The sequence below is a fragment of the Macrobrachium rosenbergii genome, chromosome 22 (assembly GCF_040412425.1).
Source record: "Macrobrachium rosenbergii isolate ZJJX-2024 chromosome 22, ASM4041242v1, whole genome shotgun sequence".
NCBI classification, from domain to species: Eukaryota; Metazoa; Arthropoda; class Malacostraca; order Decapoda; family Palaemonidae; genus Macrobrachium; species Macrobrachium rosenbergii.
In genome coordinates this window covers 8,066,265-8,071,264 of record NC_089762.1, presented here as the reverse complement: position 1 = coordinate 8,071,264, position 5,000 = coordinate 8,066,265, and positions in this window count along the sequence as shown.

The window sequence follows — 5,000 nt, the reverse complement described above, 5'->3', positions numbered from 1 at the left end:
GTTCGAATTTACGAGCACTTATCTGAACTAGAAGGGTAATGATTCATTAATCGCGTACAGTGCTCGCCTATTTGATGCAGTAGGTGAGTTAAAGAAATCTATGATAAACTCTCCATGGGTAAATGGAAATAATATCTCCTTAGATAATTTTGAAAAACTGCTACACTTTGCCTGCCTTTTAACGTCAGTCCCAGATATAATTACAGATAGTTTTGATAAAAGAATTGATCAGGATACAGATGAATCCTTTTTGTTTGCACAGATTAACAAAAATCTATCAAAATGCCCGACGCTGGACAGTAGTTTTGTGAAGGGAGGTGCTAAAATTTCAGCAACAGTTTCAAAACCACAGAATAATGCAAATTCCTCAAATCTAGGAAACGATGCAGGAGTGAAATCATGTGCGTGGGTGGAATCGAAGAAAACCTCAGAGAGATCAGTAACAACAATTCGTTGTTTTAATTGTGATAAAATAGGACATAGTAAGTCAAATTGCAAAGTAAGATATTGTTCAGCTTGCAAATCTTCAGACCATGTGTGGAGATTTTGCCCAGCCGCAAAGTAGAGAGAATATTCAGGGAAAATACGGGGTAGTTTTAATAGATATGACAGAAGAATTTCACATGATGCAAGTTCTAGGTACACAAACGAACATCAGAATTTTCACAAGATAAGTACGAAGACGGACACAGGATAATGAGCAATCAGGTCTTAGAATCACCAGAACCTAGGCCGATTGTACGTGGATTTTCTAATGGCATTGAAATTTCTATCTTCATTGATTCTGGTAGCTCAGTTAACCTAATAAATGCTGATCTTTTCCACTCGAAATTTCCAGAGTGTAAATTAGTCCCTACTAATGAGACAGTGTGTGATGTACAGGCGAGAAAATTGAATATCTTAGGTTCGTCATTTCTTACGCTTTGTATCGGCGGAAAGATGATAGTAGAACCATTTTTGGTCATAGAAGGATTAGCCTTAGGTGAAATGGTTTTGCTAGGACACCCTTCTTGCATGCGACATAACATCAATATTCTTACGGGAATTCAGGGGATTACAATAGGTGAGCCAGGTTGTTTTGTTCCATATATACACATGGAAAAAACTTGTGAGAAACCCAAGACGCAGTCTGAGACATGTGTAACACATTCATTAGAGAATGAAGATATTCCGCAAAAGTCTTTCAAAGGATTTTTGTTAGAAGATATTGAATTGCACCCGCGAGTTCCTACATTGATTAAAGTGTCGGTGAAAGAGAAAAAGTTTCCTTCTCAAGTATGCGTTGTTGAGGGAACCGAGAAATTCAAAGACGTTGTGAGTACGGTGTCAGTAAATGAAGTTTCAGTCGCAGGCGTAACTACAGTAGAATTAGTAAGCTATCAAGACTTAGTAAAAAAATATCACAAGGGTACTTACATAATTGATTTTGAAGAGTTTAAGGAAGAACATAAGATAGTGAGTTTTTGTGGAGACGGTAACATGTTTCCCAGCGAGGAGCTACAATTCAGAAGTCAAGTTCTTCACGAACATTTGGCTAAAGCTGATTATTCCTGAGTATTCAGATAAAGTAGAGAAAGTGTTGAAAGAATATTTAGATATTATTGCTTTGAAGGGAGATAAATTAGGAGTTACAGATGTTTTAGAACATTCAATCCGCCTAGAGAAAGGTACAAATCCCATATATATTCCAGCGTATCGAATTCCTTTTAAGATCAGAGAAGAAGTAGAAAAAGAAGTTCAGAAGTGGGAGTCGGAAGGTATTATTAGGGCAAGCTCCTCACCTTTTAATTTTCCTTTACTAGCAGTTCCAAAGAAAGACGGTAGCATCAGAGTTTGTGTAGACTTTCGTAAATTGAACGAAAAACATGCCCAGATAGATACCCTGTGGCTTGTTTGCCTGATTTGTTTGTTGAGATCGGTGGCAAGAATATATATTCATCTATAGATCTTATGCAGGGGTTTTTGCAAGTTCCACTTAGCGAGAGTAGTCGTAAATTTACAGCATTTTCTATACCAAAGGGCATTACGAGTTTAATAGGATGCCTTTTGGATTACAAGGGTCCCCAATAACATTTACTAGACTGGTTAACACAGTACTTCACGGTTTATTAGGAAAGTCGGTGTTTGTGTACATGGATGACATTCTCATATGCACAGATACAATCGAAGAACATCTAAATGTGTTAAAAGAAGTCCTCAAGCGATTAAGGTTCGCTGGCTTAAAAGTCAAATTGGCTAAATGTGAGTTTCTGAAGAAAAAATTGTTTATCTAGGTCATGTTATCTCTAAAGAAGGAGTCAGAGTGAATGATGACAAAGTCAAAGCTATCGTGAGTTTTCCAGTTCCCAAAACCAGGAAGCAGATTCGTTCATTCCTAGGTATGTCGGGTTTCTTTCGACGTTTTGTGCGGAATTTTTCTACAATAGCGTCTCCATTGACAGATCTATTACAGGAAGACGTTAAATTTGTTTGGAGTGACAGTCAGCAATTAGCTTTTGAGAAGCTTAAGAATGCTTTAGTGAACCCACCTGTTTTGAAGTTTCCAGATTTTAGTCAACCGTTCACCTTGGTGACTGACGCGAGTCAGGAAGGTATAGGTGCGTGTTTGATGCAGAAATTTGAGGGGAAATTACACCCAATTGCTTTTTATAGCAGAAAGTTCAAAACGCGTGGTAGTAACGAAAGGCTGATGTCAGTTGTGGACAAGGAGGCTTTCGCAGTCGTCTCTAGCCTTGTTCATTTTAAGATGTTGTTGATGGGAAATAAAGTTGAGATTTTTACAGATCATCAACCGTTGCTAGAGCTTTTTAATAAGCCAAATTTATCGCCCAAGAGAGCACGTTGGTTTTTGACATTGAGAGATTTTGATGCAAGCCTCAAATACATTGAAGGTAAGCATAATGTAGTTGCAGATGCATTGAGCAGATATTTTCCGGTTGAGGATGAGGGAGTACATACCGAATCCTGTGTGGGAGACGAGAGTAGACATTTGGTGTCTAATGTCTCGGATACTAGTAGTTCTGAGATATCGCATGTAGAGGACATACACGTTCCTACAGTGCATACTTCGGGGAGAAATAGTGAGTCGGCAGTCTCGGAAGAGATTGTTGTTCGTGATGTTGAGGGAAACGTTGTGTGTTATGTTACTGGTGAAAATATCACTTGGGACATACCCTTGCTCGAACAAAAGCAAGATGAAGATAAATTACTATCAGATGCTAAGGCATTTCTCAGGGGAGTTTCACCGAAGAAAGGGTATAAGTTGCCTTTTTCTGGACTAGAGTTGGAGAATAATTTATTAGTTAGGAAAGTTAAGTATAACTTGCAAAGTACTCTAAGCATGGGTGAAATTACACAAATCATCGTGCCAGAGAGTCTAGTACCACAAGTTCTAGACATTGTACATTGTAAATTTGGTTCTCCTCATTTAGGTGTGGACAAGACGTATGAAAACGTCAGGTCAAAGTTCTTTTGGAAAATATGTTTTCCGCATTAGAGGCCTTTGTGAAGAGTTGCGCTGTTTGCAATGCGAATAAGCCAGCGACGACAGTGTCGTTTCGTTTGGGTTCATATCCCATACCAAAAGGCCGTTTCAGAGAGTGCATATGGATATTCTGGGTAACTTCTCAGAATCTGCTTATGGATATAGACATCTATTAGTAGTTGTTGACGAGTTAACTCGTTTTGTCGAGATTTTCCCACTGAAATACAAGTCAGCTGAGGAAGTTGCTATAGCATTTTTTCAGGGGATAATTTGTAGATATGGTGTTCCTGAATGTCTGATCACAGACAATGGTAGGGAATTTATTAATAAGACTTTAGACGGTCTTGCTAATTTACTGGGAATAAAGAAAGTATCTATAATCCCGTATAGACCAGAAGCGAATGGGTTATGTGAGAGGGCGAATCGGAAAATAATCGAAGCTTTACGCATGACGGTGGGTGGTTCCGATACACATTGGGACAGATCTTTGGATGAAGTGCGATATAGTATCAACACTATGATGAATGACACAATTAAGATATCTCCAGCAGAAGCTTTGTATGGGTACAAGTTAAAAGGACCTTTTGATTTGTTACCAGAGCGAGTTAAGGGCGATGTTACGGTTACTTCGTTGATAAATACAGCGAGAGAAAGATTTGCGCGTATCAGTAAAGAACTTGAACTTAGTTCGCGTGCAATGGTAGAGAAAAGTAACGCGAAATCGCGGGGAGTAGCTTTTTCTATGGGTGATAGAGTGTTTGTTAAAGTGAATGTTCGGAATGATCCGAATTATAAATTAAGTCCGAAGTTCCATGGACCTTTTGAGATTGTAGAGATCAAAAAAGGGAATAGATTTGTAGTAAAAGATGTAAATACTGGTGTGACGAAATTAACTCATATTTCAAAATTAAAGAAAGTTGGGATGTAATGGAACATTTGTATATAGTTAGAGGGATAAATATGTTGATATTTGTATATATATGGTATTTATTTATTTTTTTTTTTGTCTCTTGTTTATTTTAGATGCTGAAGTTCTTAATGATTTGTTTTCAGACATCTTTTAAAAGAATTAAACATGATAGAAAACTCCCAAAAATATTGAAATGCAAAACACAATAATGGAAAGTGTAAAATGTGTTATGATATTTTGTCATCTGTAACATAACAAAATAATAATATAAAAGAGGTATGAATATTCATATTAAATTCCCACACCAGTTCAAAAGACTGAGAGGATGGATTTTCATTAGAAATTAACCAGATGGTGATTAACTAGGAGGGAGGAAGGTAAATCTTTGACAATATATATATATATATATATATATATATATATATATATATATATATATATGTATATATATATATATATATATATATGTGTGTGTGTGTGTGTGTGTGTGTGTGTGTGTGTGTGTGTACATATTTACACACACACACACACACACACACACACACACACATATATATATATATATATATATATATATATATATATATATATATATATATACATACA